The 27,132-nt window shown below is 39.1% G+C and overlaps 1 long non-coding RNA gene across 1 annotated transcript in view; it reads left to right on the forward strand.

Moving 5' to 3' along the window:
- LOC105089123 (uncharacterized) overlaps positions 1–27,132 on the forward strand; it is a 515,140-nt gene that overhangs the window by 354,037 nt on the left and 133,971 nt on the right. The window contains exon 5 of the long non-coding RNA XR_010376824.1: positions 4,124–4,221. This is a non-coding gene — a long non-coding RNA (uncharacterized LOC105089123). The remainder of the gene's footprint in view (positions 1–4,123; positions 4,222–27,132) is intronic.

Genomic DNA, 27,132 nt, shown 5'->3' on the forward strand with positions numbered 1-27,132 from the left:
ATTTTGAAGATGGAGAACTGCAAAATTGTTAAGTAGTTAAGGAAATTTCAAAGTAGTGACATGTATTAATACCTAAATCATGTATTTATTAAATTTCTGAGCAGGGATTCAAATCCAGCTGGGATGCCTGAGTTGCCCCTTTTACCACTGTTAAGTGATATTAAGAGACTTAACTTCCCCAAATCAAGTGTACTCTTAAAGGAGAAGATAAATAAGAGAAAGACCCAGGGAAGCTACAAATTGAATCTGCAGCCTTTGATGTCAAGAGTTGACAGCATATATATACTTATCTGAACACTTGAAATTTTATATATATTCATATATATATATATGTAGCTATATATATAAATTGCTATATACAGATAAAATATAGTATAAAAATAGGTTTTAGACTACTATTTGAAAGCATTCCTTAAAAATGGTACATTTCACATACTAAATGCTGAAAGCCATCACCTCTGGAGAGTTACATGATGAGCAGTGAAAAAGGCCTTTCAATTTTTATTTTCGCAATTCTATATTATTGGAATCTTATACACCTATATGATTTGATATCATTTTAAAAACAAGAAACAGGAGGAAAGAAATATCATTTACATCCCCATGTATGATGCTAGCAGACCAGAACAGATTTACCGTGATATTAATGAAGCTTCAGCAGCAGGGCCCTTTCACAGACCTTTGTGCTGAACTTTGTATCGGCTTCCAGTGCCACAAGATATGAAATTGCTCTATGAAGACATACTTGGTAACAGAGAAATAACAAAATATAAAAAACTTAGTCAAATGTGTTTACTATCACCATCAAACAGTGCTATGAGACAAAATGCACATTTAAAAGCAAGTTTAAAGACCTTTGGATAAAATCGAAAATCATTTTTAAAACATAATTTAAATAACTTAAAATAAAGTTTAAAAAGTGGTCCATTTCCTATTCTTTGTTTCCTTTCTCTGTGCCTTTTTTATTTCCTCTTCCCTCCAGGTGTTTCTGTTCTTTCCTAGAAGGCTGAAAAGATGGCAGGGTAATTTCAGCAGGGAATTTTATGCAGATGCAGTATTTATGACGGTAGTCCTAGGGAGAGTTGGTGATTAATGATCACACATAACATGGTTCAATATATATATATATATATTTTAAAGTCGTCTTCCTTATTGGCAGCGATACACTACAAAGGGGGAACGTACATGACAGGATCTCTTAATCCGAGGACACAGACCAATGGGTCAGTTGGGTATTGTTTATAATCTTTAAGATCAATGATTTTGAAGGTCATGCATGGCACACATTTATTTAGCCTGCCAGTAGCTAGTCTGTTTCCTGGATGTGTTAACAAAATTGCTAACGTTAACTATTTTCTTTGCCTGGCTTTGAATGCTATTTATTTTTCCAAACAGCTCTTTGAAGACAGATGTGCCATGCACATCAGAGCGTAGGGAAACTCAGCCACAACATTCCTCTGACTCCCAGCTTCTCTGTAGAAATGAGCCAAGAACTCACACATTTGGAAGGAAATTATGTATCAGAAGTGGCAGCAGGAATAACAACCATCCAAATAAGAAACTCACCCAAGTGAGGTCATTGGAGAAGGGTGTTAGAATCATACCACCTCTTTGTATCTTTTAGTTTTAGTTAATTTTTCTCCCCAGATTCTCTCCACTGCAGGATGTTTGCCTGCCTTAAGAGGCCCTAAGCCAGTGATTCTAAATCCTGGAGCTTTAAAAAAAAAATTATGCCAGGGCTTTATCTCTAGAGACTTCATTCAATTGATAGAACCCAAGTGTGGGTATTTTTAAAAAACTTCTAAGAGGATTTTGAGGTACAGCAGGGTTGAAGCTACTCGTCTGTGCCCCAACTAACCAGTCCTATCCCTCTGCTCTGCCACAGATATGCAGCGTGTCTCATCTCTTGAGTGGTCCTTCCCCCCACCCTTTCCTCTGGCTCCCCAGCCTTCTCTTATGTGCTCATGCATTCATTCATGTGTTCAAAAAATACTTACTATGTATGGACTAAGTAAATAATAGTAATGGAAATACGGGCACTGTCTTTGAAGAGTCAGAGTTTATCAGACTAACTGTACTGATTTGCCTGGGGGTGGGGGGTTTTCTGGTTGTGGGATGTTCAGAGCTAAAACCAGAAAAATCTTGGGCAATAAAGAAGTAACATTTAATAAATATATACGTGTATATGTATATATATATGTATATGTATATATACTATATATATCATCTCTCATTTTTTTTCAAGTTCAGAGAAGGTACGGACTCAGATAGGAACCGTGCCTAGTAAAATTTGAATTTCAAATAAACATAATTTTTGAGAAAGTACACTTGTTCTATAGTGGGTGAATTCTCATTTCAAATTTCCAGGTTATCTAATGGGGAGATAGCAACTTCCCAAAAAGATGGGTCCACCTGTATAAAGGGCTGTTCCCGCTGAGATACGGTGGGGTTCAGTCTCTTGGTAACAGGAGCACATGCCTCTGGTGGACAGAGATATAAAGTGAGTGAAATAGCTGCTTGTGAAACATTTTGGGGTTTTTTTGCTACCACCAATCCCATGTAACCAAACTGCAGTAGTTTTCGCTGAGCAGGAGAATCACCCCACCCCCAGCATGTTACTCTGGTAGTGTTGCACTGTAGAATGGTGCTCCATTCTACAGCGGGATGGAAACCAGACAATTGATGCCTACCTAATGCAATCTGGGGGAAAGTCAAAAAACATTTTTGGCTCATTGTCAAGTACTATTTGTAATTCATGACATTTTAAATTAAAACTTGGGCAAGGAATGCATGGATACATGGTGATTGTTTCAGAACTGGGGGTCTACCCCTAGCATGTCTATTATTACTTCAACTGATGGTTCCTCTTGGAGCACCTGCACGGGGCCACACGTTTGGAAGAGGCTGAAGCCATGATGTCTAAATGACTTCAAAGAAAGTCATGTCATATTATGAAGCAGGTCTTTGTGGGACTTTGCTAACGCTCTCTCATCCTTCCTGTGTATTCCTATGTACTTGACTTTGTTTCTTCACCCTTCCGAAAGGGCGTCTACTGACCTACCCCCTGAATATGGGATAAACCTGTGACTTGCTTTCACCAGTGGAATTTGTCAAAAGTGACACTGATTACTTAGGCCTCGAGATGCGGGTGGCTTCTGCCTCATCCTTCCATCCTTGTGGCTAAACTGTCAAAAATGGCTGGTCTGAAAGTGGGTAGGCCTGTAGCCAGGGACTGGCTGGCCAGTGGGAGGACTCAGATCCTCTTCAGAGATGTGGAAAGACGTGAGTGGGGTTGTTTTAGAGGTTCTGGTAGAGGTTGAAATGCTACCCATGCAGAGGGCAACCAGCCTCCCAGAGAGTCTTACTGTCTGCACGGGAGTGATCTTGCCTGAGTGCAGTGTTTATCAGTTACTTCCTTGTTTGAGATTTTTTAATTACCAAACCTATCCCTAATATTTGCAGGGCTTGGGGCAAGAGTACAAATGAAAACCCACATAGCCAAATATATAAAAATTATAAATCAATTTAACAAGCTGATAAAAGTAATGTCCTTTATGTTGACATATTCTTTTCATCTGTTTTTTTAAATGAATATTCTGTTATGTTGACAAGAATTAACACATACATGTAAAGCTATGGTTTTTATTCTAATGAATCAAGAAAATAGTAAAAACAACTAAATTGTATTATTGTGTATATCTGAGTGTTCTAATACAGTTTATTATATTAAGATGACTAAGAAAATAGACACATGAAATACATAGCTTTTGTATATTAATTCTGTCATATTAATCTTAGCAAAATCGCTGTTATTTTCATCAAGACTTTCATATAATTTGTGTTCTAGTGACTGTAATGATCTAAGTAATTAAAAATATTCAAAGTGTACAAAAATTAATTTTGGATATATTTTCCTCGAAGTGTATGATAAAGTAAATATAAAAGATGGAATATGAAAGTCATTTTTCATATGTCTTTTCAAAAAAGGCTTTTCTCCCAGAAGGTCAAATTTAACTATAAAATTAAAAGGCAGAAGTTAAATTATAATAAAAGAATACCAAAATATTAAATAAGATACTTTTAAGTACAGCATTCACCCTCACGCCAGCTGTTTCGCCACCAGGTACTGTGGGATGAGAAACCACGAGGAGGAAAAGCAAATCACAGAACAGAAGCCCCGGTGGACTGTCAGGCACCGAGCGGGAGGTCCAGATGACCCAGGTAAGCCCAGGTGAGCCCAGTCCGGTCCCCAGAGGACCCACCAGCTGAACACAGCTTTCTGAGAGTGCCCAGACAAGGTAAGCAAAAGAACCAGCCCACCGATACATGGAATCAAAAGAAATCATAGTTCATTATTAGAAATCAGAGTCAGTATTATTCTCATTTACAAACAGGGAAGAAAGAAGAAACAACTTGCTCAGTGTAATACTGTCACTTTGTGCGGGAACTGTGACGGGAAACAAACACTCCATATTTCGTTTTCCTTTCTTCTGTTTCTTAGGAAGCTGCAGAGAATCTTCAGGAATTTGAGGAAAATTGTAAATGGATCTAGATAATTGCATTGGCCCATAGATTTTATGGTAAATTATATATGTAAAGTTAATCCTTGTTTTTAGATTCCCTGACACTTGCAGAGCAGCAAAATAGTAAGAGCAAATTCTGTATTTGGCCCTGAGTTAGTGCAAGGAGAAAGCTGTATCAAGTGAACTAAATAAACAAGAAGACTTGAGGTGTGTTTAGCAAAATCCCTGGTACTAACAGAAATACTGTTGCACTTCTAGCTGCATACATGCAGACCTGACCACAAATTAGCCTTCATTATATTCAGTGAAACCACGAGCATCTGGTTTTATAAAAGTTAGTAGCTGAGGCGTCATTAGTCAGGCATTTCAAATTAACAGACAGATATATGTTGAGCCATCCTGTGCATGAGTCTCTGTGTTGGCTGTTGTCTCACACGGTCCACCCGAAAAACCAGTGTGGATGACCTCTTGTAGCCGGCTCAGGTCTCTGGAATGATGTGGGTGTTCCCCTTTGGTGGTGACAATGGATGAGTGAGGACCCTGGATGCATTGTTGTGCACCCTTGAGGGTATGTGAACTAGTGGTCATCTGTGTATCAAATAAAGGGTTCCTGTTGCACACATTTTGCCCAGAAATGTATTGATAACCTCATCTATCCATTTCAAATAGAAGAGGGGAAACGTTTTTTTATTTTATGCTCTTGAGTTGTTTGACTATTTCTTTACTCTGTACAAAGGTTATTTTTATTTAGTACTACTAATTTTTTATAAGTACACGTGCTCAGAAGCTAAAAGGGAAGACAACCTGTGTGTATCTTTTGAATCATTGTTGTGTGAACATTTATTTATGTTATTTAAAGTACTTTCATTTTTCTATTAGTTTGCTCAGGATCCCAAAACAAAATACCACAGACGGGAGGGCTTAAGCAACAGAAATGAATTGTCTCACAGTTCTGGAGGTAGGAAGTCCAAGGTCAAGGCGCTGGCAGGTTTGGTTTCTCCTGGGGCCTCTCCCCGCGGCCTGCAGATGGCTGTCTCCCTGCTGCGTCCTCACCTGGTCTTTTTGCTGCGCGTTCGCCTCCCTGGTGTCTCTGCCTCTGTCCAAATTTTCTCTTCTAAGGACGTCAGTCCGGTTGGGTTAGGACTATAACCTCATTTAATCTTAATTACCTCCTTAAAGGTCATATTTCCAAATACAGTCACATTCTGAAGTACTGGGAGATAAGGCTTTAACACATTCATTTAAAGGGCCGGGCACAATTCAGCCCATAACAATTTCCATTATCTTATTTATAATGACAGAATATGTAAATCCCTTTATATTTTTATTAAAGAGTATTTTATGTATTCCTCTATACATTATTGCAACATTCTACCTTTTATGACTATAAGAGTAATTAATATTTAACATTTATCTGGCACTTACTCTCGGTCCGGCATGGCACTAATTATTTTATTTGAATATATTGTGTTAGCTTCATGCAACCATTTGAGCTAGCTTCTGCTATTATTTCTATTGTGGGGATGAGAAAACAGGGATTGAGAGATGTTCATGGACTTGGAAATTGATTACTGATAAATGGAGAGGACCAGACGCCCTTTGCAGGCATAACAGCTTTGTGAAGTCTATATTGCAGGTATGGTGTAATCTGGGAGGCTGGGGGAGCAAAAAGTTCCCTTACAGATTTTGAACTCCTAATAAATAAATAGAGTTTATTCCATTTATTCTTTGTATTTCTAGCATTTTAGTGCCTCGCAGATAATTGACACTCATACTGATGCCGGTTGGTTTGTCTTTTTTTGTTTTTTTGTTTTTTGTTTTTTTTTGAAAAATAAGGAAATTACAAAGAAGTAACTTTGCAGTTGATTCAACCTAGCATTCTAAAGCTACATATCAGTAAACATTCTGTTGAACTTGAATGCAGGCTGCTTCATATGAATCAAACCAAATTAAGAGATCGCATGGTTTGCCTAAGGCTACCCAGTTCTTTGCGACAGATTAAAAAATTAGAACTTTATTCCATTTCTGGTCCAGTTATTTTACTTTTGCACCAAATTTTTCTCTTCAGGAGTGAAAAGTCCCTGCTGACATTTGTAGGAGAGAGAGAGAAACATGTTACATATATTCTTTTTAAAATGCTTTTAAAGTTCCCTCAAAAAGTGAAGCCCAACTCACAGCTTTTCTCTTCTGGCAGCCAGATAATTTGACTTAATAACTCAGAGCCAGCCTGAGATGGAGGAAATTTAGTGCTATTTTCAGAATGGCTGCAACTGCGTTTAAAATTTATCATGGGAAAAAAAAACCCACTTCCATTGAGCACGACATTAGTATTACACCTGCCTGCAGACTTGATCATGAACACCCCCGTGCTTCCCGAGCTGCTTGGCTGTAACACCTACCGCTGGACTTCCACGTTACAATTCCAGCTGTAGCTTTGAATGGAAAGCCTTGGGGGCTCCATGTGCTTTCTGTTAGAATCCAGGTCATCATTGTTTGCCTCCTTCCGCCATCTGGTTACTACTGTGAGGAAGCAGGACGCACGGATGCTCTGTCAAACCGCAGAACGATGAAATCCCAGGCACATCCAGTGGTTCCTCGTTCTTCCACTTAGAAATCAAATTCAGTCCAGTCACTCTTTTTGCCCCTTTTTTGTAGCCATGTTCTGTGTCATCTTTATAGGCCTTCTTTGACTTTCCATGTGGTGAAAATCAGATAAGCTGGTAATTTCTTAAACATGTTCCTTACTGAAATAATCACAGAGGTGTTTCACCAAATTCTAAGTAGAGGTTTTCAATTCTAATTCAATTCTAAGTAGGGGTTACACCTGCTCATGATGTACATAGTTCTTTTTATTGTTTTATGCTGCATGGAAAACGGACTGATTCTGTCCTTTTACTCCGTACATCATCTTAAAGAAATAATTTTGTTTTTACCATTTAATTTGCTCACCTGCAGTGTAGAGACAGTATGTCTGAATTGTTTCAGAGGAAACCTGGGGAAATAAATTCCAGTTATGAAAGAAGTTTGAGGGTCTTTGCTGAAAGATTTTATAATTGATACTATTTTTGTTTCTATCAAATAGGCTGTGGAAAGTAACAGGAAAAAAAATTAAAATGAACAGGGGTCCAAGCCTCATGCTCCGCTGTTGAAGTGTAATTCTCTTTCAGTATAGATGCCTTACGTTCCATTCTGTGTGTGATCGGACCCACAAAAGAGAGAATCCACAAGCTCATTACAGTCAAATGGGACTTGAATTCTCTTGTCTAATGTCATAATAAGCAATTATGAGCATCTTCTCAGCATTCAAATCGGGTAATGGTGAAACCCTAGAGAGACATTAGATGCTGGCAGGCTCTGGCTGATGCAGTGTGCATATGCTCAATGGCTCCCTGAAGGCAGGATGGATAGCTAGATGCCAGGGCAGATTGCCCTCAGTGTTTAGAATAGACACTACCTTCAATTATGACTTGTGTTTTATAATCTGAGCAGTTATAATAAGATGTGTGTTCATTCTCGAGAACTCTCTGTGGCAACAGAAGGAACCGCCTTTTACATCAGTCTCCCATTTTCATGAACGAATAGCAAATGAATCTCTTCTTTTAACTTCCTGTTTCTCTGATTGTGAAGTCAAGGAAGATACAAGTTGCCACTATATGCTATCATTTCATTTTAAGTTTTATCTCCTTTTTGTCCACTCTGGGAAAGGTAGCAGATTTTGCATTATCAGTGAGCCTCTTTGTAAACCTAATTAGATAAGTAAATATTTGTGGCCCTACAGCAAGGCATTGAGTAGGACGTCTTACTTATTGGAAAATTCCCCTGCACCCAAATTAGTTACTAAACTGCACTGTTCTTTTCAACTGAGTCCTCACAGCAAAATGAGATGGCCTCTCTATTTTTTCACTAATTAAAAAAAAAAAAAAAAAAAAACAACTGTTCAACCAGATGACTTCTAATATTCTTGCTCAAAATAGTATGATTCTGTGAAAGACCAATCAGATGACATTTATACATATTATAGAGTTCTTTAACTTGGAGATCTGTAGAAGAATGTACTTTACATAAGGACCAGTGTAGATGGTACAAGTGAGACAGAAAGGTGGACCAGATTAAACAGTTCTGGAAAGAGTGCTTTGGGGAAGATGTCTTTATAAAGAAAAAATGGATGTTTTACAGGAATTATTGCTATTATTTTCACATATCCGTAATCTGCACCTTATCTAGTTCCAAAAACTCTTTAAGGTATAGAATGCACATTGAAAATTAAACTGTTACAAATACTCTAAGTGTGTAGACTAAACTGTAAAACTTCAGTATTTAAAGATGTTAGATCTAAGATGTGATTCATACCTCCCCACCTCCAGCATAATCAATGTAGGTATTTCTTTTGTGTTAACAACCAAATCACCCTGCTGCATGGTTGCTCTGATCCGTGATGACCACATAAATTACTGCAATAATCAAAATCCTGATGTGGTCATCCCATTCAAATATGGTCATATTGTCCTGTGAACCAAACCTGAGCTGCCTCTCAAATAGAGTCCCTTTGATGCAATAAAGCAAGAAGGGAGTCCTTTTTTGACCATCAAAATGAGTTATGTTAAGACACTCTTACCTTGAAATGACCATTTTTCATTTTGCATGTTACAAATGTCATGCTTTCTCTTCTAGGTATTGTAGTCTCTCTAGGTTAACAAAGACAGTTTTTAAAAAACAGAATAACATTCTCCTACTTATCAAAATCTGATGTAAGAATTTGCATAGCTGGTTGAAAGAAAGATGAATAAAAATGTATCAGTAGTCCCAAACACATTACTCTGAAATTATTTTTGAATTGAAAAAAAAAATGGTTAGCTTTATTTCCAAATTGGCACATAATTGACAGTAAACTTTATTATTGCAGTTAGGCTTAAGGATTGGGTGAAGGGATTAAAAATAAGCGAATCAACAACAAACATCGAATAACGATAGGAGATTTGACACAGTTCAAGAGTTGCCTGAAGTTCAAAAGGCCTGCTTCTCACATCAGCTTTCATAATTCTGATGCCCTCTGCCTTGACTCCAGCCCTCTGTTTCTCTCTGGTATCGAATGCGAGTAACACTAAGGAAGAAGCACAAAACAATGCTCCCAAGTGCAAGAAAGACTGATTTTTTTCATGCTTTTAGCAATGTGACCTTAGGTATTGATTTATAGCCCGCTGCAGCACCCTAGGGCAAAAGGGAACATTGGTAATTAAGTCGGTATCTGCACTTTTCTCAAATAGTGCTGACTCTCAACAAAGAGAGACCCTTTATTTTCCCTCTCTGTCTCCCAGTGAATGCAGATGCAGACACTGACCTCTGACCTTTCTCCAAATTCTGTCTCTGCAGCTGTTATTTTTTCTCTCTCTGGGCCTTTAGCTGCTGGTAGACTGGTAGGATTCACTAAATCGTGTGTGCAACTTTCTTCTAAGCAAACGTGAAACAGTTTACCCCAAGCCTTATAAAATATGTCTTTACTGAGCTCCAAATGAAAGTGAATGCCTTCACTGGGAAACCTGTCACATTTGCCAGATAAGTACACAGGCCGATTGACCACTTTAAGAAGGCACAGACATTTTTTTAGGCATTATATTAAACATGGAACTTACCATTGTAAAACTCCCAAGACTGTAAAGTGAATTAAGTCAGAAATCTCTTTGTTATATTCCATTAGCACCATTACTGAAATAGGGCCACAAAAGGTAATAGCAATAAAACCAAATACCTTGAGGTATGTATGCAAATTATATGCTAATACATGGTAATCTGAGCACCACGTTCAGTGGCCATAAAAATACTAAATACAGCTAATTAAAGGTAGGTAAGTTGCTGTGTTTTATACTTCACAGCAATATGAGAGAAGTAGTATATTATGATAATTATAGCATTGCTTGCCTTGGGGAATACATCCCACATTTTAACAGGATTTCTTGTTCTGGTATATTTGTCCATTTCACTGAATATAATCACTTTTTCTCTTTCCTATCCCAGGTTGTAGATCCATGAAGTTAGTGCAAAACTAGGTAATAAATTAAGTCCTTAGCCCAAAGGAAAACAAACACTATTCTACCTAGAAACTTTGGAAGAGTCATGCCCACTTAACCTACCTATTATAACAAGTGCCCCCCACTGAGGTAGTGGGGTTAAGTAGTCAGCCACATTGAAAACTTGGATGCCCAGAGCCAAGAATTCTCAGCATACATGGCAAATAACTATTTCTCCCAGAATTGCAACTTTAATATAGGGCATTCTCTCTTATAGTGAACTCAAGTCATGGAATAAATATTTTTAATTCTTAGGAAATTCTAAGGAAATGAAAAAAACCACAATGAAATTTATAAGAGAACAAGTTGATGTGAAATCTGCCTGAAAAATACTGGATTTTCCTTAATCTCAATAAAAAGTTGTGTATGTATATTCAGCATGCTAATAGTGCTTTAATCTCTAAAATGCTTTTTATTACATGAAGTATATGCTTTATCAGACTGAAAATTATAGAAGGTAGGCAAAAAATCCACCTGAAATCCAACTTACTTGTGAAGTTTATGTTAATGCTTTCCTGGTTGCTGGGTAGAGATTTCACAGCTCTGCTGTAAGGGAGGTTGATATTTCATGAATTCATCACGTATCTCGTGTCAGTATTTTGAACAAAACTAAATGCAAAAAAATAACACAAACCAACCAACCAACACAAAAAATCAATGGTATGGTTTGCATGCAGGATAGAGGGTCTCAAACCTTAGGAAGCACTTGAATCACCTGGATGACTTGTTAAATCTCAGTGGATTTGGCCCCACTCCCCGAATTTCTGCTGAGATAGGTCTGGAGTGGAGCGTGAGAATGTTTGATGCTTTTATGTCTCCAGGTGATACTGCTGGTCAGAGCCCACATTTTAAAAACCAGTGCTGTAGGCTAAGGAAGGCTAATTGTGGACCTGCAACAATGAAAAGCATTCATTAGCTTTCTCTGAAGACCTTCCAGGCCATTCCAACAATCAACAAAACAGTCCTTGCTTACGTAGAGATCACGCTGTTTGACCATTATAAGGAGTAACTTTACCTGTCTCCGGGTGTTGTGACCCAGGTTTTGTGAATCACCTGGATTTTTTTTTTGTAATTACCCTGACTTATATGATGATAGTTTATATTTGTCAGGACTCTTTGAGTTGCAAGAAACATAAACCTAATTTCAAATGATTTAAGCAAAATAGGAGATGTGGATACACGATCCTGGACTAGTCACAAAATTGAGCCTGGGGAGGGTTATGAGTCAGAGCCACACCTCAGATAGACCTCAGATCCTGAAGGGACTGAAAGTCTCAAATTAGTGACCAGACACATTCAGTCATTTCCCTTTCTTATTGCCTGTCTTCCTTCTCACAGACTGGTTTGTGTGTGTGTGTGTGTGTGTGTGTGTGTGTGTGTGTGTGTGTGTGTGTGTGTGTGTGTGTGTGTGTGTAGCAGAGAACAAGAGTGAGAGCACAAACAAGGGAACATACTTCCTAGGCTTAAACCACCATTTCCTTTCTTTCTTGTGGACCACATGGGAGGTCCAGATTGATATTGACCCTTGTGATTGCTTTGGGTTTATGAGATAATGCAGAATAATCTCCCTTTTCATAAAGTCCGATGATTAGCAACCTTAATTGCTTTTTGCCACATGACATAATCACAGGTTTGGGGGATTAAAATGTAGATATCTTTTTTTAGAGGAGGACATTATTTTGCCTACTGCACTGGTATACGTGTATGAGGGAGTGGATTGAGACATGAACAAGCCATGATCCTACCTCCCATGATCACATAGCCTATGCCAGAAATGGAAATACAAATAAATACTTACCATCGAGTTTAATAAATAGTATAATAGATGCATCTCCATGGTCCACTGATGGAGAAAGGAAGGAGTAGCAGATTAAGTCTTGATGGATCATTTAAAAAAAAGTTAAGAGATTGGGGGGAATTTACCTAAATTTTGAAGAAGGAGAACATTTTTGCTGAGATGTCAGGTGGGTGGAGATTCAAGGCAAAGGTAAAATCCACCTTGGATGTTAACCTGTATCCAGTGAGATGCCATTTATAGATTTTAAGCAGTGTAGATACCATCCATCCATATCCAGTATCTGTGTTAGGAAGATTATTATATTGATAATGGAGGAGACTTTATAGAGGAATTAATCTGGAATTGGACACATCACCAAAAGATGATTGCAACATTTAAGAAAAAAGGGTGCTATTAGACTTGAACTAACTCAGTGGCAGAGAAACTGGAGGGGAAAGGATGTATTTGAGAGAAATGTGAAGGGATTCATTGGGAGAATTTGCTGAGTGGTTGAATGTAGAGCACCAGGGGAAACAAGAGTCAAGGCATCACTCCTGGTTTCTGCCCTGGGTGACCAGTTAGATTCTGGTGCCATTAACTCGGATAAGGATTGCAAGACAGTGAACTGTGATGGAGAAACAGACAACTGCTTCCATCTTGGATGTGTTGACATGAAGTGCCTGTGGGCAGACATTGAGGATTCATCTTTATAGGAATTAAAGTGGAAAGATCAGGGATATTTGGTTGACATTTAAGTTTAAAATACTCCCCTCTCCCCAATTGTAATCTTAGTTTAGTTGGATGAAGAGGTGCTTTAGGAATGAGGCAACATATGCAGAAGGGGGCCTACGGCCCAGGATGGGTAAGGAGACATGGCACAGTGCAGCATGAATAATTTCAAGAAGGAAAAAGGCAAGGAATGCACAAACATTTTAAGGATAACTGAAGACACTCTGTAATGTATATTTAGAGCAAAGAGAATGTAAGCAAAGGGCATGTTATATAATATTAATAAGTGACGCAGTGAAACAGAGTATACAGTGATTTTTCTTGTGTCTTCACAAAAGAATGATCTTCAAATTGAAAATGGGCAGAACAGAGATGGTAAAAAGGAGATTGGATCCAAAGATAGATGAGAGAGATACTTAGGAGACATCTATTTGCTTTAAATGAGTTCCTGTCTTCAGGCTTAGATTATTCCAGGAGACTGAAATAATTTCCAGATGTTATCGTAGGGCCATTACTCAGAATCTTTGAGGAGTTATAAAGAACGGGTCCAGTGCCAGCTGCCTGGCATCTAAATGGTAAGGACCTGGCGATCAGGCCTTTACGGTTAGTGATCTTCTGTCTGATTCCTGACAAATCCTAGAGTGGATTACTTACACAACTTGTTTGTGGGTGTTGAGAAAATAGTCAGTCACTGGAAGGGCTTAACAAAAATGCATTAATAGGAAGTCATTTCATTTTTCTTTTTCAAGGAACAAGAAGTTTGGAGAGAGCTAATACCTGGGGTCAGGATCAAAATGGAATGAGTATTTCTGTTTTAAAATAATAGACCCACGTGAAATAGACCCAGTGTGAAAAATACAGGGACCGATGTCAAAGTCCTAAGTTTAGGTTTAAAAAAAAAAATCAAACCAAGTGGAAGGATGTTGAGGATCTGACTTAGAGCAGTTAAAGTAAAAAGGTCTGCCTATTTGGTTGATTTTTAGGTTTCAGAGAAATATCCAAAATTGTAAGTCACTTTGCCTTTATAGACATGTATCACCTCAAACAAGGAAGAAAACAGCTTTATCTGTCCTGGTAAAGATCCCATTTCACCTATTGAGCTATCTTTTGGGGACTATATTTTAAAGAGACAAAAGGATCTGGAAATTATGTTGAATGAATAATAGTTCAAAGAGCTAATTATGATGTTTAGGCCAGAGAAGATATGTTATGTCTTCAAATATTTGAAGACACGATAAGAGATTGGGTTCCTCATTTTCTTTAGCTCTAGAAGTGAAATTAGTATAATGAGGTATGATTAAACTCAATATTGAAAGAACTTTAAAAAATTAAATTGTCTAAAAATAATGAACTGCCTGATGAGAAATAAGATTCTTTTCAGTAGCAGTCCTCAGACGCAAACTAATGACCACTTGACAAGTATATGGAACAGGAAATTCAGCATTAGATGGGAGTTTGAAACATATTAGTTGCTCCCTATCTTTTTAACTCTAAAGATTCTTTTTAATTAAAAAAAAAATTTCCATGGGTCTTCATATACTAAAACTGCTAGTATCTGTTACATGAGAAAGTATATACAGCAATAGAAAAACATTTGGACCCAGAACTACTACTGATACACACACACACACACACACACACACACACACACATACACACACACACACACACACACATATACATACATTAAAATGGCTGAAAGGTATTTTTATACTTTTATACAAATTAAATTCTCAAGACGCATGTTTATTGTATAGGTGATGCCCGCTGCTCTTTTGGATTCATGACTCCCGAAAACAACCACACGTCCTCTCATGTTTCCAAGGTTCAGGTTAAGAACTGAGCAAGATAATAAAATTGGCATTCGTAGGTCTGGGTGGTACCTGAGAATTTGCATTTTTAACAGATTCTGAGGTGACACTGATGCTGCCAGGAGACAGATCCCATTTGGAGTAGCAATAAAGTATTCTAGGTTCAGAATTTGTCTTCCCCTGAGTTTTACCCTTTATCCACATCCGAAGGTGATACTGCTCCCTGTGGATAATTTAGAACACAGTCGTCCCCTGGCCTAATCTGAATCCTGGGTTTACCATTGATCAAGCAGAATGATCTGGAAGAAACTCCTTCAGATTTCTGATTCCTTCATGAGGTTGACATATAAGGATCCTATGAAATCAGATCAGTAAGATGCTCAGCATAGTAGCTGATATATAGCAGTCACTCTAAATGTGTGGTTATTGATGATTTCAATGGCAATGAATGTAAAGGTGATGATGAGAAATAAGTAGAAAGAGAATACAGCCATTTCTTCTGTAACACAATGTTTGTTCCTAAAAAAAAATGCACATTAAAAAAAATGGAGTTCAGGGAAAGAGACTGTCCAGCAGATCTTTGTAATCAAAGCACTAAAAAAACAGAATAATGGTTTATTCCTGGGGTGTTCATTTAGATGGCCTAGGCAGAAGCTCAGCGTTGCTGAAAGCTGCCACCATGGATATTAAAACTAAGCAAAACCATTACAGAAGAAATCTGGCAACACTGTAACGAGAGCAGCATTAATGGGTGTGGAGGGGTCTGGGGTGGTGGGGCTGACAAGAAAATGGGCAAGAGGGGTAGGCGTTCCAAGGCAGCTTGAAGTAAGAGCCCAGAAGACTGGCCTCGCCTTTCAGATTCCTCCAAGTACAGTACTGTAATGGCTGAACTGATTTTTTTTTCCTTTCCTCCTGAAGGTTATAATTCTACTTCTCCTATTTTGTACCCATTCATGCCTGGGGTGGGGAGAGCAGGAATCCCATATAAACCAAGCTGACTTCTGCATTTCACTAACATTGTTCTACTTAGAAAATTGTATTACAGAATGAGTCACTAATTTTAGTTACCCAAATCCGCAGTACAGCAGAACCGAACGTGTTGGGTTTTATAGTCTACATTGAATCTGGAAGACACTGAGGAAGAATGCTTCCAGTAGCCTTCTTGGATTCGCTAAGATCCAGGTGAGAAGACCCCCCAGCTTACTGTAGTGGAGAAAACCTCTTGCAAGCAATTGACCAATAGAAACAAAGGGGCAGAGTCGCCAGTCGCATGGGCTCTTGGTTAAATCTCTCCCTTACATCTTCCCTTCTTTTGTGCTCCCTTCGTGGGTGATGCCCAAACTCAATTTAGAAGCATTTTCTCCTAGTTTAACTCATTCCTAAACCCGCTTTCCTCATCCCAAACTGCGTCATTATGCAGCTTCCATAGATGACAGCAACATAGGCTGGGCAAGTGAGCATTTTCAAAGGGAACCGAGAGGATCAGGTGTGACTTTTTGGTAGGCAGCCTCATTCCCTTTGGGAAGGAAAGGATTAAAAAACTACATATAATCAAAAAGACTGCAACTCTTGGCCCAGCATCCGGGCTCACTGTAAAACTTGACGGCCTTGCCTTGATGTGAGCTTAATCAGAGGCCTGCAGTTCGGCACAAGGCGAAGTTTTCCTCCACTTGTTTTATTCTAAATAGTTTCCAAAAGCTCCCATGGAACACAGACTGTGGCTTTGATCCGGGATCTTATTCAGGACTGACGTTCCCACGAACAGCTCCGGCTCGGAGCAGCTTCCGCCACTTTTGAAATTCTCATTTCAATTCAAATTCCCCATAATCTTTACAGGCAAGAGATAGACCTCCAGCGAGGAAGGGAAAGTGAGACACTGCTTACGGGTCCACAAGGCCCTCAGATCAAATGGACCCATCCAGGCAGCAGGAAAAGAGTAGAAATCCCTGAAGAAAAGGGCAAGATAACTTGATGTGTGCCGAATGCCTTCGAGATCAGGGTTTCTGACTGACAACTTGGTTCGGATAAATCTGCAAAATGTGTATGAAGGTTTCCATAGACCTTGCAAATCAGAAAACAAGTAGTCAGGCTGTCTCTTGCAAGATTTCTGAATTTTGAGTGGAGAGCACATTTTGGGGATTAAAAAAAGAAAAGGGCTGATGCAGTGAGCAGCGTGTGTGGGAGGAAGCATCCCTTGCTTGCGTTCATTTTATGGACATTCCTAAAATCTGTCCTTAGAGGTTTTTTTCCACCTCTCTCTCCGCAGCCTCTTACAAATTGCACACTCCAAAGCCTCTCCTTGTCCTTGGTGATTTGAGGGACTTTCTCTACGTTCGAGATACCGGAAGATGTTTGGAAGTTACGCGCACTGAGAGCAGATTCACCTTTTGTCAAGGTGGATACACAGGAAATACGCAATCCTCTTTCTGCTTTTCACCTCTGGCTGCAGAGCAGTGGATCTGATCTCTCATTTGCCTCTTTTGTTACATGACTTGGATACTCCTGGTTTTCCATTGAGCTTTCCCACCTCTCTGTGCCCTCATCCATTCTGCTCTGGATTTGGTGGCTTTTGGTGACTCGACGTTTACGCTAGAGGGTTTCTCCGCTGACCTCTCAGGTGCGGTGACCTGTTCTTTGGACTCCGTGGACACCAGCCTCACGGTTCTGCTCTTGTCTGGGCTCATTGGTTTCTGCACCAAAACAGGAAAAGACGGTTATTCCCCTGTCATGCTCTTCCTACTCTTAACTTTGGGGGGAATAATATGAGATGGGCTTTCTTGGCCCCAAATCTGATTTTTCCAGGAGAAGAGTTGACAAAGCACAGACTAACGGTGTCTTAATTGTATCATTGCCCTTCAGGATACATTTGGGGCATGTTACGGTGTTCTAACTCACAGCTCAGTCACTGGGTAAGGATGATGCGACAACCTGTTACTTCCTGAAACTATTCTCTGTTTCCCTCTCCACTCCTTCTGCCATAGATGAGGACCTTATTCTTGATCACCAATAGCTGCTTAATTAGTTCCCTGCCACCAGGCCTAGTCCTGTTCACGTCATCACCAGAAGATAGTGTCCAAACTGTCAAGAGTACAGACTGATAAGGTCTTTCTTTTGCTCTGTGGTTTAAATCATTTCACTGTTCATCCAACATTTCTATCAGCATTTCCTAAAGGGCTGGGAATCAGAGAGGAACTTTAGCAAATAAATAAATGGCTGAATCTGTCTTTTAAAAAAAAACAACTGATGTCCTGAACCCCCCTCTTGGGGATTCCATGTGCTTTTTTTTTTTTTTTATTGAAGTGCAGTTGATTTACAATGTTAGTTTCAGGTGTACAGCAAAGTGATTACATTATGCATATACATACATGTATATATATTTTTTCTCTTCAGATGCTTTCCCATTATATGTTATTAGAAGAAATTGAATATAGTTCCTTGTGCTGTACAGTAGATGCTTGCTATTTAACTATTTTATATATAGTAATGTGTTTTTACATGTGCTTTTATATCAGAGCTGATTCTGAAGAATCCTACAGTGAAGAAACTGGTTCAGTTCAGAATTTTCTTAATGCAGTTTATCATGGAATCCCTTTTCAGGTTTAACCTACTAAATATCTATGGTACTGATTTCCAGACACTTGGGTAATGCTATCTAGGATACAAGACAGCCGGCTCACCTTGTAGCCCTGGGCATGTCCTGGCATGTTATTTCCTGTCTGCCTATCCTGCCTGGCTTTCCAACCCTGGAGGCCTTGCACTTTTACATTTTACCTGAACCAGGTGAGCAGGAAGTTGTCACCTTAGCCTGTCTCTCTGCCTAGTGTTTCTCTTTCCTTTGTCTAACTGGTAAACTTCCCTCTCCCATCTTTCCAAACCCAAAATAGATCCTTGCAAGGGGACTTCTTTATTAATGCATGCCCATTCAACCCCCTCCTTCATTCTACCACTCTGCCCATTCCCCTCCATATTTTGGTGGACTTCATAGACGGGTTTAGAATTGTGTTTGTGGTTGTAATGTGTTCATTTGGCTATGAGTGTCTTGATGAAAGGGGTCGAGTCTGTGTACTCAGGTTCTGGGATAATGCCTGGAGCACTGTAGGGGCTTAATAGATGATGGCAAAACAGATGAATCGCTACATACCGCACGTTGGTAACATCATTCTGGATTGTGAACTTCTGTTTGGTGCCTTTTTTTAAAACTATTTTTGGGAAGTGGAAGGTTATTAGGTACATGTATTTATTCATTTTTTTAGACTTCTTGGGGGGGAGGGTGAGGTAATTAGGTTTATTTGTTTAGTCATTTTTTAATGGTGGTACTGGGGATTGAACCCAGGACCTCATGCATGCTAAGCACACACTCTACCACTGAGCTATACACTCTCCCCTGTTAGGTGTCTTAAGTTAGATTAACACGTGTACATCTAGAAAAAAAGCGAAAATATCCTCATAGGGAAATGAGATGTGTGAGATGTATGTGTGTACACACCTGTATATATACACAAGGATATGTACACATGCATAATACTGAAACATAGATTATATGTTTGCAAGGAGCATTCATAAGCGTACACCATGCCTTCACAGACCTTTTCTCCAGCCATAAAACACAGCTATTTAGTAACAGATTATTAGGAAATATAGGAAGAAAAGCTTCACTGAGGGCAACAAAACACATCAGCTGTCTTAGACATAACACCTTGGGGGGTTTAGACTTTACACATAATCTTAGCCTCTAAGGTCTCGTCCAGACAGCAGACCTGCAGCATCCTGAACAGATTTCCACTTATCTGCTTGGGCTGAGCTGACCCCGTTGGAAATCGAACACTGCTCCAGGTATTGATCCAGGCACACTGACACTGGCGAGGTTCCCTTTGTGTGATATCTACAGAGGAGCCTGCTTGAGGGATCTGATGTGCAGGAGCATCTGTGAGGCTGCTGCTTCCCTCACGGGGCTGGTAGAAGGGCATCTTGGACCGCTTCTATCCCCACGAGGGAATGGCACAGCTCTGATGCCTCCCCGACTCTCGTGCCGGGCACGCTCTGCTCTCCCGCGCTCCTCGTATTCCTGGCGCTCCGCCTGGCTCTGACCCTGACTGTAATGTGACTGGTTAGTCATGACCTTCACATGCTGCAGCGGTGCTCTGTTCTCCCTCGGCTCTGTCTCTCTGGCCTTAAGCTGTAGTGAACTCACTAAGCACGAGATTCCCTTTTAAAAAAATCGAACTGAAAGGGGTGTTGTTTGCTTTCTGGCCCTTGAACACCAAGGCACTGTTGTGCTCCTTAAAATTGTAAATTATGTCTGTTTAAGAAAATGTCAGTGTTTTTTAAAACAGAATAACAGTGCTGGAAAAGACTTGGCTGTGCTATTTGCTACCGAAGTTTCATGCAAGAAAAATGATGCATTCATCATTATGAGCGCCGTCAAGGGCCGTAATGACTGGGACACAATGCTGCTTTAGTTCTTTTAAGTAACATGATGGATTTTTTTTTTCTCCTCTGCAAGTTATCTGAGTAATGTAAAAGCTCATAAACTGAGATCCAGGGAAACTCTGTCGATAAGGCACTATACTTAACAATTAAAGCCTAAGATACATCTCATATAATTACATTGATTTTTTTTTTTTCTATTTTGTCAGAAACAAGACTTTTTTAAGTAATGATTGCTTTGGTTGTCTAAAATGGTATTTATTGAGATGGAGGAGGAAGAGATCTGTTGTACCACTCAGACACCACTTCTTGTATCTTTGAAATCTGATTCTTAAATAGGCCGATTGGATGACTTTTGAGTACAGAGGGGTGAATAGATATGGATAATCTGTGTGATCAACGTAGCATCACTGCCCTGGTAAACATATTATTTGGAATTTCAGCAAGTGGACTCAGAGGTGTAGGAAGGGAGGGCTAAGGGCGTTAACAAAGGGGCCAGGCCTCTGATTTTGATGGGTCACTGGCCAGTTGGGACCCTGAGCAAGGCTCTTAATTTAGTCATGGATTCTTTGGTGTAAAGCAGGCATCAAATGGTCACATTTTATGTGTCTAAAAATATGTGTTAATATCTGTAAAACAAGGAGCTTTACTTTTCACATTAAAAATTGCCTTTCAAGGGTAAATGTAGCACTGCCCCCCCCCCCAAGCACATAACCCCTTTGTGCCCCCTGGATAACTCTGCTGCGTTGAGGGATTTACCTGAATTTTCCTTACTTGGCCTCCGCACATGTCAAACAGCTGTTGGAATGAATACAAAGGCAGTTGTCTGACTTTCTAGTAATAACCTTGATTTTTTCTTCCCTTGGTGTCTTGAAAGCATTAATAGTGAATTAAGTTTTACATTTTCCAGCAATGGGAGTGGCTGTTTTTCCATTAACTAGTACTGGGTTTAATGGGGCTAAAGATATTAAAAGAAACTCTAGCCATATGGAAATTTCTAAAGAAGGAAAGAGGAAGGAAGGAAGTTACTTGTTGTTTTCTTTTATTTTTATTCAATTTTTTAAAAGCTTGAAGTACCCCAGAGGAGAGCAGACAAGGGTTGTGTGCAAGGGGGTGGAACATATTTGCTGTGAAATAGGATGGAATGTTTACTGAGCTATTTTCCGTAAGAATCAAAATGTTTCTGCCCTCACATCCCATTTCCACAGCAGTGGCCTTTTAAAAAATGTTGCCTCAGTGACCGGTGGTCGGATTTCATGTGTTGCTCCCTTTGGAAGTAATGGTCCTAGACTGTGACCAGCTTTGCTCACACTATTGGACAAAAGCACTGGGAGATACGCTCCATTTCCAAGCCTGTGGGAGTCGAGTTCATCTCCATCCAGTACGGACTGGAGAAACGTCTAATGGGTTAGGGTGTGGGAGAAAAGTTACCCTAACTAAGTGCTTCCTTGCTGGCCGGATTAACATTTGCCACTGTGCCTGACTTTTGGACTTAAGCCTCTGCCTTCGCTGTCATTTGGCCCTGGGTGGATGATGGAAGGTGGTGTGGCAGGTGGAAGCTGGGCCACGGAGGACCACCAGGTGATGGTGCACGTGAGCGAGTCCCTGTCCTCTTCCAGTCTCTAAGCTCTGTCAGGTGAAAGCAGCCGTACAACCTGACTCCAGCAGGACAGCTGTTTGTGATGATTATGCACAGCGAGAGGGGTGGAATTTAAGACGACAAAATGGTAGAAGTGGTTGTGTTAGGGTAGTGGGTTTAGGTCAGACTGTTTTCCTGTTTCTCTAGATTTTCTGTAATTTTCCCTGCATACACGTATGCACACATGAGCACACCAGTAACAACAACAAAAACAACGGTAAAGGGTCTTCAAGCAGCTCCCCTACCATGGATGATTTTGTTTTACTCTTCACATGAATCAGTAATCATTAATTTGTAAAAATAAAATACAGTTGATCCTTGGATAACATGGGCTTGAACTGCTTGGGTTCACTTATATGCAGATCTTTTTTTTTTTTCAATGAAAACAGTTCTGCATGATCTGAGATTGGTTGGATCCAAGGATTTGGAACACCCTTACAGAGGGCCGACTGTAAAGTTATATACAGATTTTCAACTGCACAGGGGGTCAGCGCCCCTAACCCCTGCATTGTTCAAGGGCCAACTATACATAAAAAGTATATAAACCCTGTTATACTACTTTGTGGGTTATTTTGAAATTCAAATTAAATGATCAAGTGAAAATACTTAATATCTTATAGCCTATTTTATAGGTAGTAGTTCTTCTTTTGGAAATCAAATTCTTTTTAAATAGTGATGATGAATATCACCATCGCTTTATTTTATCAGGAATGCACTTCACACACTCATGGGGACTCTGTGAGTTACCAGTTGTGGCCTCACTACTGTTACAGTGTCCTACACTCTTACACTGGTGTAGACATTGCACACACTATAGTGTATAACAGGTAAGGGAACCGTGAGTTAGAGAGTTTAGCCACTAATCCAGAGTCACACCTGAGATCCAAACCAGGCTCTCTGACTCCTGAGGTCTTAGACTCATTGCTTACCGACTCTGAGTCTGGGAGCTGAAACTGGCTCAGTCTGACACCAGTTTACTCATCTTAATTAGAGCCATCTGAAGAATGTAGTTTACCATTTTCAAAGGCATATATATATATATGCCTTTGAAAATGGTAAACTTTCAGTTTAATTTACTGAGCTTTTGTTTTCAAATATCTAGTAGCGTTGCTATATGTCAGTGAATCCTGTCACTTCTTTTCTAATGACCAGAGCTAACCAACTTCTTGATCATAGAAACATGACAAAGCTCAGTGATAAATTATATGTAGTAATCATTTAAAGTAATGCTGTGCTTAGGCCTTTGATGTTTCACAGCAGCCTCCAAAATGTGAACACTGAGTGTCAAATTTGAATTTATTCAGGTGAGAGGATGTTAATTCAAGACTTTATTTTTTGGAAATGTGAAGATAAAATCTTTTGGTGTCTACCTTTAGTCATTAAATGGTGTATGTGTGTGTTTTAACAAAAAAAGACCAGACCTTTATGTTGTCTTAATTACCAGTGTAATGTTTAAACAATTTCATGTTTTAAAAATTTCCACCTATGTCCACTACTTTCTCTCTTTAAAGTACACATTAGGTATCTGAGGTCCTTTCACTTCTTTCATTATTAATGGATCCTGCCTTAGAAAACCACCAACTTATTGTAGCTTGTAATTAGAAAAAATATAACTTTATTGTTTCTGACTTCAATCTTATAGAACAATGAAACCAAGAATAGAACACTTTCAGCAAAGTGTTTTTATAGGATTTTTATCTTCAAAATTGACTGGGACTCCGTGGTTTGTTGTGATGTGTCAAACCACGTTAGTTTGAACTTTTTATCAAATCAACTCAGATGGGTGAATTTATTTTGTTCTACATTTGACCAAAAGCTTGTTAGTGATAGCATAAACTAGATTTTTAAGGATAATAATAAAGACTGGTAAAAGTACTAACTTAGGATATATACTATTACAGCTTATCAATGTTAGAACTTGAAAACACCTAAGCAAACCCAAAGCAAGCAAGTAAACAACAAGACATAAAAGAAAAGAGCTAAATTCGGAGATATGCAAATAGGCAGTGTAACATTCCAGGAAGGACAGCAGGTCCAAATCTGGAGAAATGAGTTCCCACCCCAGCTTTAGACATTCCTGTGAGGATTCAGGTGAATTGCCCCAAGACCTTAGTGCCCTCTACTTATCAGTGGGGTTGACTGGGCCAAAGAAATGGATGGCTTTCTAACAGTTAAAGTTCCATAGGATTTACTAAGGGAAGAAACTGTATCCTGCACACAAAAACTGTTACAGGCTCTACTTTTGTATGTTTTATTAAATTCCTGTCTATGTAAAATTCAATTTGGGGTAGGGGAGTGTTCTCTGTTTAAAAACCTTTACTATCTATCTATCTATCTATCTATCTATCTATCTATCTACCTGACTGCCTGCCTGCCTACCTACCTACCTACCTGTCTATGCCTCTCTAAACAATCAGTGAGACTGAATGGTCTGCCCTGATATTCTATGATGTGGTATATTCCTCAGTGTAGAAACATTCACGTATCTGGAACAATGCTTAGAATAAGAGTAGTGCCAGTGAAAAGGATTCATTTAGTCAACAAATATTTATTGACTAAATATTTACATCCACTGCATGATAGAAAACCGTAGCCTCAAGACACAGAAACTTGGAAAATAAGTTCTGGAGTGGTTTGGGGAGATCTAGAATCCAGTTGGGTCCAACAAACACCAGCTGTGTCAACTTAGGTAAGTCAGATTTCTAGACTTAGACAGCTCGTTGTCTGATTCTCTGAACACACATCTTGCTGAATCTCGCCCCAGATTCTAACTGCACACCTGGCGCTTTCCCCCATTACAAGACTCTTAACATAGTTTACTTCTGCAGCATTACTCTGACAATGTTCCTGGCCTAGTTTAGATTTAATTGCTCACGGCTCTCAGGTTTCAGTTTTCTGAGAACTGTTTTTCAAAATATTTTTGTCTCCTAATTTTGTGTTTGTTGTCCTGTTCTATCATGAGAGCATCATTTCTTTCCTTTACTTTCTAACCTCCTAGAAAATGCAACTTTGGGAGGGACATGCTTGGACCCATGAGCACTTTTGCATGAATAACTTCAGCAAGTGTTTGTCCACAGCCGGTGGGATTAAGCATGGTGGGACTGAGTCTCGGATCGCCTAACTTTGATAAGAGAGAGAAAGGAAAAAGAAACTCTGACAAGTGAATAACCACAGAAAGGGAAAATGGGAAATTGCCAGATACATCTACAACACAGATTTCTAGATGTTCACAGGAGAATTTAAGTTTCTGTCATCAAGAAAGCTTGAAAACTATTTTAAAAGAAAAAGCATATACCAAATAGAACTCAAATAATTATATGGATAAGTAACAGTTCACTCTTGAAGTTAGTGGATCATAGAGTTTTATGGAATCCAAAGCCTTGGAGGCCTCTTTGTGGGATGATTTCTCTATCAGTGGACACCCAGATGTAAAACCTAAAAAGATTGCCCTGAACTAATGTTTCTCCCATCCTTATTGTTATGAAAAGTTGTAATAACATTTCAAAATCTCAAATATTCTTACTCTGCTTAATAGGGTGGAATAACTCACACCAGACAGATAGCTATGTCAGTCAATGGGTGGAAATACATTACGGACTTTTGGGTCTCAAAAAACAAACAAACAAAACTCAGAAAGAATGAGTTACCCTAATTAAGGCTGACAACAGCAGCAGTACCTGCCCTGGCTGGCAGTTCTATATTCAACCCACTCCCATTTCTACAGGTTTTGTTTGTTTGTTTTTTAATAAAAATGATTACTTCTCACATGTTTCTATTCAAATAGGGACTCAGAAGTCAATAAATGCATTTATTCATTCAGTTGAGAAAAGCAATCCAGTTTTCCCAGTGTGTGCATATGTGTTTGTGGTTTGCTAGTTTTTTTTTCTTTTTGAGAAATACATATGATGTAAGCTTCAAGGGTGGAAAATGTTACACACTTATATAGTGAGGAAGTTTTTATGGTAACCCCTTTGCATGTGTTTTTGGAGAAAATCTTTTTTTTTTTTTTTTTTTTAAGATACTGCCTTAGCACCAAAGAATACAAATAACGTACTGTATTTGAAATCTCTCTCATAGGCTCTCCAAACGAGAGTATGAGGTGACTGATTCTTTCTGTGCCTCATCTTGGGGCTATGCTGATTCTATATAAATACATCCTAGAAAACAGCGAGGGAGATACACCACTTGTGACCCTCCAAATCCATTCCACTTCCCTGCATGCTAGAATATATTTAAAACACATTATATTTCCCCTCTGTGTTTTTTCACAGTTAATGAGACAGGCATTTCCATGGCTGACTTGCTGTTTTCATGGGTAGCAAGCATTCTGATTAGTATTCCAGATATCAAGTTTACCAAATTTTATCCCGAATACAAAGTGCCATAGACATGAAAGATTTTGCTCCTTGCTGTTTATATATTTCAAACCTCAAAATCACACTGATTGTATTGTTAAATATGTAATGATTGCTCTGGTACCTGGTGTTTCTTGTGAAATGTCCTTTGAACCAGTGTGTCTTAAAGGATTTTCATGCTAAATAGAAGCTGGAGAGATTTAAAAAAATAATCTCCTAGCATTAATCTCATATGCAAAACTGGAAAATAAAACCTGGCTTTGCACCAGGGAGAAGACAAGCTGCAGATTCATGACATTGAGACTTAGGAGTTTCAGTTCCCATGATGTGTATTTTTTTGCTGCTTTATACACAACCAACCTTTAAACCCCCACCCCTGCCCCCACTAAATGGAAGATAGTTGAAGGTAGTGTCGTGTAAGCTGCGGGCAGGGTTTTCTAATTATTTTTGTGAAATTAACCAGACCTGATTAGCTTCCCAACCTCTAGCTTCATGAGGAAAATTGACCTAGCATTTCCAAAAAGCGGAATCTCAGTCATTTCTTTCTACCAGGAAGGACTTTCTCATATGGATTCATCCTAGATCTTATGATGTTAAGGATGGGACCATAATAAATAAGATAAGTAAAATTCAGTAAAGTGATTGAAAGGAAAATGGAGGGAAAGGAGGAAAAATTAAGAAAAAAAGGGAAAATGGTGTTGGAAATGGACATTTCCAAGGGGAGATGACAATGCAACAACATGTAGGTCGCATGAATTTCTGTCACAGCTTCTAAAGATCAGCCAAAAACTACGTAACTTTTATTA

This window comes from Camelus dromedarius, chromosome 19 (assembly GCF_036321535.1).
Source record: "Camelus dromedarius isolate mCamDro1 chromosome 19, mCamDro1.pat, whole genome shotgun sequence".
In the NCBI taxonomy this organism is placed as follows: Eukaryota; Metazoa; Chordata; class Mammalia; order Artiodactyla; family Camelidae; genus Camelus; species Camelus dromedarius.